This window comes from Panthera tigris, chromosome C2 (assembly GCF_018350195.1).
Source record: "Panthera tigris isolate Pti1 chromosome C2, P.tigris_Pti1_mat1.1, whole genome shotgun sequence".
Classification (NCBI taxonomy): domain Eukaryota; kingdom Metazoa; phylum Chordata; class Mammalia; order Carnivora; family Felidae; genus Panthera; species Panthera tigris.
Window position 1 is genome coordinate 41,109,710 of NC_056668.1, and position 12,014 is coordinate 41,121,723.

General features: G+C 37.2%; 1 protein-coding gene across 1 annotated transcript in view; it reads left to right on the forward strand.

Annotated features, from left to right (window-relative positions):
• Positions 1-740: 740 nt before the first annotated feature.
• Positions 741-12,014, forward strand: part of EPHA3 (EPH receptor A3) — a 344,884-nt gene continuing 333,610 nt past the window's right edge. Inside the window, exon 1 of the mRNA XM_042956715.1 lies at positions 741-812. The gene's annotated coding sequence lies outside the window, so the exon portion shown is untranslated. The remainder of the gene's footprint in view (positions 813-12,014) is intronic.

The following is a 12,014-nucleotide window of genomic DNA, read 5'->3' on the forward strand; positions in this document are numbered from 1 at the left end:
AGTGGCAGCACTGTACAAACAAACTGTTGTGAATAATCTTAGCCAGGGACTGGGGTGGCCACAGGAGGGGATGACGGCGTTTCTTTTCCTTCGCATTACACCTCCTACATTTGATAATACAGGACCGATTACATGTCAGAAGTGTGCTCTGAGAAATTTTAGGACGCAGCAGGGCTTCGGGGGGTAGTGACAGCAATGTGGCAACCGAGAGAAGAGCAAGCGCTCCTCGCTGCCACCACACCCACCACCAGGGCATCGAAACCGTAAACTATTTCGCCCGCGGGACCAGGCTCGGGGGTGCGGAGGGAAAACGAGGGCTCCCGACAATTCATCACTTTGTCTCTCTGCACGGATTTCAAGATCAAATCATAGAAACTCAACTCTGGGTCTGCGTCCCCCAGCCCCAGCCCTCTGGGGGAGGGGGAGCGGTGGTTCTTTGTGCGCGAGCTTCTCGGCTCCCGGCGGCCGCAGCCCGTTTCCCGAACGCGGCGAGGCGGCGCGGACCTCCCGCGGGCCCGGCCGGCGGCGGGCGGCGGGCGCACGCGGGGCCCCTGCGGCTGCGGACTTCCGCCCGGCGGCGGGGCCGCGCGCGCTCGGACGGGCGGCGGGTGAACGGGAGCAGCGCCAGGGCGCCAAGTTACGCGCAATGAGCGCGGGCAGGAGACCCCGGCGGGCGAGAGGTAAACGTGCGCCCTCTGCCTGCTGCCGCGGAGCTGCTGGCGCTCGCAGAGGCGGCGACCTCCTCACCGCCCGGATTCTCCTCCCTGGGGCTCGGGCCCGCCCAGAGAGCGCGGGCGCCCGGGACCCGCCAGGTACGTCCAGACCCGCACCATAGACTTTGACCGGAGATCTTCGTCCCCCGCCCATCGCTACCAGCCAGTCTTTTCAGCTTGGCGTCCGGAAGTGGCGCGGTCTCCTTTCCTTACGAGTTCAGGGACCCACCAGGTGGCAAGTGGAGGAGGGGGATACAGTTCTGCAGGCTTCTAGAACGAACTCCCTGCTGGAAAGCTCCTGGTACCCACCTGCTGCTCAGTTGGGACACACGGGAGCGCCTGAGACGTCCGGTCGTCCTGCTTGCTGTTGTTTGATCCGACCTCTGGGCTATTTGTTGGTCCTTTAGACAACCTTCTTTCCTTCAATTCTTCAGTTGCTAAAACTAAAATGAGGAGTCTCCCCCCCCACCCCATTTTCTTTAAAGCTACTTATGCCACCTGTTAGGCGCCTTGTGAGAGCAGTTAAGTGGGCGTGTTCCATAAACTTCCCGGTGAACGATTAAAAGTTGTCTGTTTTCTCCTACACGCCTCATATTTGATTGGCACCATTTTATTAAAACGAGATTTTCCCTCTTCCGGTTTTAAGAGTAAAACTGGAATGGGCCAGAGAGGGTGTCTGGGATCACTGCTATCGAGGTAGGTTAGTAGTAGGATGATGCTGATGTTTCTGTGGTTGTGTTGGAACTTCAGTATTTTTCATAAAAGAATTGTTGAATCCAGGGGATTCCGAAACTAAATGTGGCCTCAGTGCCATGCCCAACATTGTAATAATAATTGTACAGAGTTGTGCTAGTAGAAAGAATTTTCCCCTACATTATCATTCACTGTTTGCTGGACCTCATTTAATCATTAAGACAGCCCTAAAATAGGTATTATGACATCTTCCATTGTTACAATTGAGGAAATTGAGGAATTGAATCATAATAACGTAGTAACTGAGCCAGACCCGCTTTTGTCTTTGTCTTTTGATTTTAACCTCATATGTTTCCTCATGTACACAGATGCCTATGAATTAGGGAAGCATCCTTCCATTCAGGAAAAGCACTAGCTCTTCAACCGTAATCCTAGTTACTAGCTAATTCGTCCTGTGACTTTGCAAGAATAATTTAGAAATACCCAGAGTAAGAGAGTGAAAAATTGTGCTAAGAAGTGCTTTCAAAAAAGTACTTCAGAGAGTACTTAGAAACTGCATAGTTTTTACACTCAGAAGTTATGATTCTCTACATGGGTGGGGGACACACTAGGAAAATAATTTAAAGAAAATTTGATGTGGTAGAGGAATAGGAAAAAAAAAAAAACCAATGTCTGTGTTGCCTTTTCTTAACACATTCTTACCTCTGTCTTTCCTTCCGGACTCTCAAACACTCCTTTTTCCTCATGCTGTAAGGATTTTGTCAGGAAATCCATACACAGATTGTAAGGCAATTGTCGCTATACTGTGAATGTTATTATTTAGAGTTTTATATAGTAAAAACTGTGAATCCGTATTGAAATTGTCATAGACGTCAGTAATGGGGGAAATAGAACGTGGTCTAAAAAGTAGACTTTATTCCCTGAGGAAACTTTTCTCTATTTGAAAGATAATTTATAAATTACTTAAGATGAGAAAATAAATTATAATGATTTATCTCCACTTTCATAAAAACACTTGTACTCTATTTAAGTGGAGATATTGAGAAAAGGTAGCTAAAACAGGGTTTTGAAAGGTAGCAAATTAAGTTGAGGGCAATTATATTTTTCACGTGGGTACTTCGGCACATATGTTTTGCATTAATTGCTGCAATAAATTCTGGTAACCTGGCAAAGAGCAAAAACAGCATATTGATGATATCAGTCTTCCAAATCAGAAAGCTGCTTTTAGTATCTTGCTTTCTTCACCGTAGTGTACCAAATAAATAAATACATAATTCTAATGTGTTACCCTTTATGTTTTCAGTGAATGTTTCAACCATTCAAGCTATTGGCACATTTTGCCATAAGCAAAAGTGAGGGCTTAGCAACAAACTTTTTTTGTCTTGCTTTTGGAGAATTAGAGTCCACAGCTACTTGCCCTATTTTTAAATCATTTTATTTATATTTGAGTTCTGGAACTCTCATTCAAGAAAATGTAAACTTGACTTTATAGTCTTCAAACTGATTTGCCTCTTATTTTAATTACAGGACAGGGTCTCAAAAGGTGTAGGAGCAAAGGGTTAAGCCTGAGTTAATGTCATTGCTGATTAATCAGTATCAAAATGGTTTCACCTTGAATTTCTTTTTTTTTTAATGTTTATTTATTTATTTTGAGAGAGTGAGAGAGATCACGCGTACAAGTTGGGGAGGGGCAGAGAGAGAAAAAGAGAGAGAGAATCCCAAGCAGGCTCTGCACAGGCAATGCAGAGTGGGATGCAGGGCTGGAACCCGTGAACTGGGAGGTCATGACCAGAGCTGAAGTCAGACGCTTAACTGACTGAGCCACCCAAGTACCCCTCATCTTGAATTTTCTATATGTTCATTAAGGTGAGGTTAATTTATCTTCTTTGAAATAATAGTTAAAGAAAGATAAATGAATAAATTCTATAGGTCCAGGAAAAGTAATACCTGCCCTTCATCCCCACCCCCTCCCTCCTTTGACAAAAATATAAAGCTTTAAAATTAGCTTTTTGCAGTGATAAAGTTGGTTGGTTTCCCATCAGTATGAAATTTAGACATTCTCTACCTTAGGGTGATGAAGGGCAACAGAACAGCTCGTTAATACTTAACATATATTTATTTCCTGATTTTCAAATCTAATTTAGCAATTAATACAAATCTATAGGTTTTAGAAAGACATTTATTTATTGCATGTAATGGTAATCTTCACAGTAAGGAGAAGTTAGACTGGGAAGCCACTTTGCAACACTATGTGTGTGCCTGTCTGTGTCACCAATAGTATAATCCCTATGCAAAACAGAACTATCCCCACACTGTGGGCAAAATTTTATGAATGAATATATGCCTTTTAGATTCAAGATGATATAAAATTCTGTTTCTCTGAATTACAAATTGGTGATGAGGAAAAATAAAAACAATCATGTCTAAGTTATTTATCACTATCTAACTGTGTAAATTTTCCCCAACTGGACCCCCTAATCTACCTGTAATATTCAAAGATGGCATAAAACTAGAGCTATGTCCTAATTGTGATTTTTTTTCCCTTTCATATGCCAAAGCTGTTTATGGTTGGTTTTTCATTTGAACTGAATGTCAAGAACTGGCATAATCACAGAAATTATAAATAAAATTAAATTGGCTTGTTATTCTTTTATTAGTTATATAAACTCCATCAAATAGAGCTATTCCCAAATATTGAAACTGTTGTTACAGAAGCAGAATAGAAGGGAATAGTATTTTTTCTCTTGGTTTACTTTTACTATCTGGGTTACCATACATAAGTTAAGACTTGTGTACATTAGATAACTCAAAAAAGCTAAACTCTGATTTTATCATGGTGTTCTTGACATTTCTGATCTGAATTTTTTTTTTTATAATTTTTTTTACATTTATTTATTTTTGAGAGACAGAGTGAGACAGTGCATGAGTGGGGGAGGGGCAGAAAGAGGAGACACAGAATCTGAAGCAGGCTCCAGGCTCTGAGCAAGCTGTCAGCACAGAGCCTGATGTGGGGCTCGAACCCACGAACCGTGAGGTCATGACCTGAGCTGAAGTGGGACACTCAACCGACTGAGCCACCCATGCGCCCAAACTCAAATCTAATTTTAAAGCCATAAATGTAAAAACCATTAAAATGAATCAAGAAAAATGATAAGAAAAAAAATAACTCATGTTCTATATTATAATTTGTTGTTTGTATTTATTTATTTACAAAACAGTTCACTCCTGAGTATTAGTTTCTTACTGGATTTTGGGAAAGAAGGTCATAGGGAAGGTATATTTTCTCCCCTTGAAGATAACTAAGGTGGGGCAGATGACCACAGAATAAATACTCTTATAAAAATTGTGTGTTTTGGGGCACCTGGGTGGCTCAGTTGGTTGAGCGTCCGACTTGGGCTCAGGTCATGATCTCGCAGTCTGTGAGTTTGAGCCTCACGTCAGGCTCTGGGCTGACAGCACAGAGCCTGGAGCCTGCTTCAGATTCTGCGTCTCCCTCTCTCTCTCCCCCTCCCCCACTCATGCTCTGTCTCTTTCTCTCTGTCAAAAATAAACATAAAAAAATTTAAAATTTTGTGTTTTAACATAGATATAAAAATAACCAAAAAAATGCAATATGAATCTTCAGAGGAGGGTGCAGTTAGCTTCCAAGAAAAGAGCACCTGGGATATAGAGAAGATTTTTTTTTAATATAAAAGTTAATAGTAAGTTAAAAACAAGGAGGAGGAGGATAAATGATTTTTCTCATGTCATGTGGTAGCACGATTATAATCCCAATTTTATACTGCTTATATCTAGAATACGTTAAAAATAATTTGCCTAAGTATATATAAAAGTAAAAACCACTTTTGAAAGTACTGAACATTCAGAAATAGCTGTTCTTAGTAAGCATGCATCTGAGCTCAGTGTAAATTCTGTATGACTACATACATACTCCTGTGTGTGAGTATATGGAAACAAACATGATTGCATATCAAAAAAGAACCATTCCAAAATAGAAGCTTTTTATACTATTCATATTGACTACACTACCAAGAAAAGTCACATTGAGGATTTTCTGAATTCTTCCTTCTTTTGCAATGATACTTTAAAAGTTTTCTGTCGCCAGCACTAATACTTTGATTTTTTCCTTTGATGCCATGCTTCTTATATAGAAAGTTTTGAATTAAACTGATAAGCATGTGACTCCTCATTGGACCCTCTGTGGGCCTTTATAAAGACCCATATTTATATGGTGAAGAGTTTGTTTATATGTGCACGTGTCTCTTTGTAGACATCAGTCATGATGTATTACATGAAGTCCAGATGTGGTTGTCCTCTAGAATACGATGAAGCCAAAGCTATATCCTGATTCTCCTTTTCCAGAAATTCAAACCAATTTATTCCACAACGGATTTCTTTTGAAATGAAAAAAAGAAAATGTTTCGTGGCATAAAGATGTCCAGAGAATGTTTTTAAATTGAAATTAAATTTCATCACTGCACCTTTTGTTCTCTATGCTAAAATTTTGAATCCTTCTGTCTAAGGATTCTAGGAATACTTTATTTCTAAAATAAATGCTGTAGTGGGGCGCCTGGGTGGCTCAGTAGGTTAAGCATCCGACTCTTGATTTTGGCTCAGGTCATGATCTCATGGTCATGAGATTAAGCCGCCTGTCGGGCTCCGTTCTGGGCGTGGAACGTGCTTGGGATTCTCTCTTTCCCTCACCCTCTGCTCCTCCCTCACTTGCAATCTCTCTGTGTCTTTCTGTCTCTCAAAAAAAATTATTTAAAAAAATTAAAATGAAAGAAATGCTGTAGTGAAATTGTGATATAGGCAAGCGTGCTTATTCTCTTTCATTTTCATTGCCATCAGTCAAATGCTGACTGAATGGAGAGCTTTCATTTAGTAGTTGAAGGTGCTGATAATCAAGATTTTATGACAAAATAAAAAATGTATTCCAAGGCATCCTCAGTTGATGGTGTGAAGGCAAAATGTATGTGCTAAAGTTTGAGCACCTATTTGCCTTAGTGATTATTTTTATAATATTATAATTGCATACTATATTTTCATTTTTCACTTTTTAATCTGTCAGAAAAAGTCTTTTGAATTAGAAATCAACAAGTTCTACTATTTCCAGAATATTTTAAAAAAGCAAAATATGTTGAAAAAAAAATACAGTGTTAATGTAATCATTAATGTTCTACTTACAGTAACTTCTACATTTTGGGAAACACATTTTCCTTGTCTAAGTGATTCATAATATTGACAATGCACAGAAACAAATGAGATCTGCTATTCGAGGCACTGTTATTAAATCTGAGGTAGTTAATTTGCTAAAACTTCATTGAGTAGAACATCACCACTCATTTATATGAAAGGATTATTTTGTTGTAAGAATACATTCCCTCGTGCGGTGCCTGGGTGGCTCAGTTGGGTTGGGTGTCTAACTTCAGCTCAGGTCATGATCTCACAGCTTCATGGTTTGTGGGTTTGCATCCCGTGTGGGGCTCTATGCTAACAGTGTGGAGCCTACTTGTGATTCTCCCTCCCTCTCTCTCTATCCCTTCCCCACTGGTGCATGCTCTCTGTCTCTCTCAAAATAGATAAATAAACTTAAAAAAAAAAAGATTAAATTCCTTCATGATAGTTTGATAGCTGTTTCCTTCATGATAGTATGACATTAGAGTGGCCTTCATACTTTTCAGATTAAGAAGGAAAAAAAAAGGAAAGTTTTAACACACTAGAAAAAGCACAGCGTTTCCAATTACTGAAGTGTCCAGGTTTCAAGCAAAATTTTGGTGTATGTTTCTGTTAGTTCCTTGAACAGCTCTAGTCATTAAAACACAGACACCTTACTGGAAGCCTGTGTGTTTGGAATCCAAGGAGGTCTCCCTGTCCCTGGCAAAGATTGAGATGAGGCAGCTCATTACAGTTTCTTCTATAATTAGGACCTGTATAGAAGTAAATCCAAGATTATTGCTCAGGAGGAAAAGCTAATAAGAAAGAGTAAGTTGATAGTACACCACCTTGTCCAGAAATCTGCTTATATCACATAAATAAGCCATTAAAATACCATGTGACAAAAGAGATTTTTTTTCACAGAACTGCTCGCACAACAATTTTTTGTTTAATTTTTACATAATGATTTTAGCTGGTAACTTGATGGAGAAATTATCATAAATGAGTATTTCTGTGACACAAAATGCCTGTTAAACTTAACAGAATTTACAGGAAGATTTATCTGCACATAATAAATTATAGGTGACTTCATTTGTAATCTAAAAAAACTTATAATTTTTAGTCAATGAAATACAGTAGTAACTCGATCTATTGCAACTGTTTTCATTATATTTAGGTAGAAATAAATATAAACAGGAAGCCTGTGGGAGCTATTAAGAGTATATAATCACAGTAGATAAAGTCAGTGTTGAAATACATAAGTACATTAATCCAACTTTGACTTCTCTAAATTTCTTCTCAATGGCATATCCTGGTATGTCCAATAAAATGAAAAGCTGAGGTTTGGTGAGCTTCTGTGAGAACATACATCTTGGTTTCTTCACTCCATGTTATGGTTGACCAGAGTCCTACAGCCGAGATTTACAACACCCAGAATAAAATTTATCACTTTCTCTATCATCTTCTTCTCTTTGTGAACATTTAGGTGCAACCTGTAAGCAGATTAAAGGACCCCTCTGCTATCTGTAAACTAGAGCAAAGCTACCCCTTCTATCCTAACAGAAAGTGATGAAAATGATAAGTAGTGCGCAAGAAATGTGGCTGGGGACGATGAAAGTGATGGTGTGAACAGAAAAGGAAATGCCATTTTTCTTCAGTAAATGCAAGAAATAATCAAGAGATGGGTTTGTTTTCTGTTGTAGTGGTTTTACAGTTATTTGCAAATGTCTTTAAAGGCACTTTAGCTGAAGGTTTTAGAAGAAAACATGTTTATTATTGTCAGAGTCTGAAATTCTTTAGCCATTAAAGTCCTCTGCTCCCTCAAATAATTATTTGATAATTTTTATAGCTCAATATTTTCATAAAATGCAACTAACATTTCATAAAATGCAAATAGCATTACTACAAAGCATAGTGATGTGTTATTAGATAATCGAAAACGTCTTCCACTTCAGTAAGAAATTGTCATTTAATTTTAAATATTATTTTAGCACTGTCTACATATTTGCAGCACTTAAACAATCTACAAGATGTGAATGTTTAAGTCTCAGTCTTTCCAAGCGGACACATAGGCACATGAATCAGAACTTTGAAATGCCCTTGAAAAAAGTCTTCTTTAACGATTCTCTAAGAGTGAAAACTCCATAAATTTATACCTAAAAAAATTAATCCGTCCTAACAAGTAATATTTACTGAAAATACTTATTTCAATAATTGAGTCCTTGAAATCATCTTACCGCATTATTAAGAAGGGAAGGAGGAATAAGTTCCTGGTACAGAAGATTCTTTATAACGTTGTTAATTTGAATGAAAAAGGAGCGAACATTTGGTTGTCTCTCTGTTATGATGAAGGATAGGAAAGGGAGAGAGAACAAGACTCCTGTGCATCTTAAATCTACAGTCCAGCTGAGTGGGAAAAGTGACAGTAAAGATCAGTGGCAGGAATGACAGCAAGGGTTCCTCCTTGATAGAAGTAGTGACACCAATTTGAGCCAACTTTCTCTATTCTTACGTTGTTCTTATTCCTGTACTCCATTCCACCCCTTCTAATTCCCATCAGAGACCATGCTTCCTTTTTTGTTCAGCAAATCTCAAATTAGTGCCCACCCAAAAGCCAACTCAGAGTTTGAGCAAGGACTCCCTTACGGTTTTCATGAATGGAAACCCGTTCACATTTAAAATAAGATTTACAATAAAATATTGTCTGATTAAGAGCAAGAATAGAGTAAAGCATGTGAAGGAAACCCAGAACCATATCCATCCAGACTTTGGTCAGTTATTTCCAAATACAGTTTTTCCAAAAAGCACCGATTTATATCTCAGCTCAGAGTCAGAACATTTAAAAATGTGTCCAGTTCAAATCGCTTTAATTTAAGAAGTATGTCCATATACCATATGGACCTTTGCATAGAAAATATTCTGAAATTAATGAAATGATGTGTTTCCTGTTACAAAACAAAAATATTTGGTGATCGTACCATTTAGAATATAAAAACTGGTAAGGAACAGTTTATATCTTTGAAAAATAATCTGGCACGAGGCAGTTATTAAAGAATTAAGCCACTTCCCCATCAGAGTTTAAGAATAACTTCGTAACTTTTTTTTTGTTGTTAAAATTCATAATTATGGACTCAGGATTTTTTCAGCAGTTGAAATAAACCTTCCATGTTGCAAATCATCATCAAAACTCAAAAGACTAGAATATAATCGTACATCACAATTTTCTCTGCTTCTTCCATGTGCTCTGACATTTGTATAGTGGCACCACCTGAAAGGCTATGATCAAATCTACTTTTATTTTAGGAGAGAAAAACGTTAGTAATGGAAGTTCTTGCCCGATTCAGTGTCAGGTTCAATATGCTATATTGCAATGTTGGATTTAGTCAATGGATCCAGAGAAATCACTCACAACACTTTGACTTTCAAATTCCATTAACTTTCTCTTTTTCTTATTTCAATTATGCTGCACTGAGATTGCTGCACAACAGATCACAGGAGACTTGAGCTTATATCCTGGGAAGTCCCAGTTTAGCAATTATTCACTTTAGAGTGACTGTATTCTTAGATTCTGCTTTTCTGATTTGGCTATAAACAAAAGACACCATGTAAACTCAAAAATAAATGCTTTTAAAAAGTGTTTTGAGGTCACTATTCTTTTCTATTAGGTTATATATCCATGATTGGTTATAAATACAATTCAGAAGCCAAAATGGTATGGTTGTTAGTTAAGGTATTAATTTTACATGAACATTGAATCTGTATAGCACGTTACAATCTCATGGTGATTTTAAATACATTTATATTATTTGATCATCACAGAAACATTGTGAGATAACCAGGGCAGATGTAATTATGTTTGATAGACAACAGAATCAGAATCATGAGTAATGATGCTATTGTGTTTTCCTCATTCATGCTAAATGGAGTGCACTAAAAATTCCATTTCTGGGTAAATGCAACAAATTTAATTAATCCATTACACTTATTTTAATCAGCAATGTGATCCAATTCTCTTTGGTTTTGCTATTCTCTTTTGAGTAGACACCAAATGCTGATGTGACTGGTCCAGCCCTTCTTCCCTCATTATCATCAGAGAAAACTTAAGGGTATTTAGGTATTTAGTTCTTTAGTTAACAGCCTACATTCCAATGAGTATTTTACTAAATGGAGACAACAATCATATTTTCTTTGCCTCAAACACTTCTTCCCTCTGGTTACTAATATTGAAATTAAGTCAGCCATTTATCTTAACATATTGAGTGACACATATTCATCAGTTAGTACATATTCAATTATTACACACACACACAAATACATTGAACCATTTAAACCCCTCAAGGCATTGCAAATATGATCTAATGATTTATGAATACTGGTATTGTAAACTCTATGCAAATCATATGTAAAACTCAGAGAAATGAACTGATGTCTGATAGAGCTGTCCAACTAGACTTTGTCAGTAGAACATATCTTTATCAGAATGAACGTTGGTAAAATACTTTAATCTGAAGGTGAAAATGTATTCTTATATTTTCAAACATTTTCTAACATTGATTAATCTGAAATATTGCATATAACACTGATTAATCAGTAGAGCATTTTTAAAAATCATTTTTGACAGATAATTTCAGTATAATTAAGCATACTGTTCATTTCCAAACTGATATCCTGGGAAATAATACCATTATGGAAATTGCACTATGTAATCCATGCAGCAACTGTCTTCTCTTATCTAAATATAATTACTTCTCATTGGGATTAATTTATTGAGAGAAAAAAATCTTTAAGGATTTCTAGTGTAATTAAGTTTATGCGTTTTTCTTGCACTTGTGCAAAACTTAGAGATTCTAACTTTGAGAATTTTATGTCTTCTAACTTAATAATCAGGACGATTTTTTAATACTCATCTAGATAACCAAATATCCTCCTTTAAAAAAGCAGGGCTTGAAAATTCAGAATTATAATATCTGTCAAATATATTATTTCTTTAACATTTTATAAGATTAAATGTTTCCTATCTGGGGTGATTAAATGGTAGTATTTTTTGTGTATAAGGAAATACTTTATTGACAACACGTGGACCTGTCGTGCAGTGCCATGTACTACCGTTATGTTTTGATTCATGTATATATGGAAACTAAAAATGATTTCTGATTGTATTTAGTGATTCAATGGCTCTAATAATACATGGCTATTTTGTGTAAATTTCCTCCACATCTTCCCTTAGTCACTTGTGGGACTGCTTTCTGATTTAGAAGAAGGATGAGGTGAAAGCATTAGTTTCCATTGTTTAATAGATCAACAAAGTGAGCCTTTCGTTATTAATTAGACTTGAAGTATCTTTTTATATTTTAATTTCTAGTCCATTACAAATTAATGCCCTCTGTGTTAGAAAGAAAAGATTTGCCTTTCTTTTAATGATATATTCAAAATGCAACCGCATTAATGTTA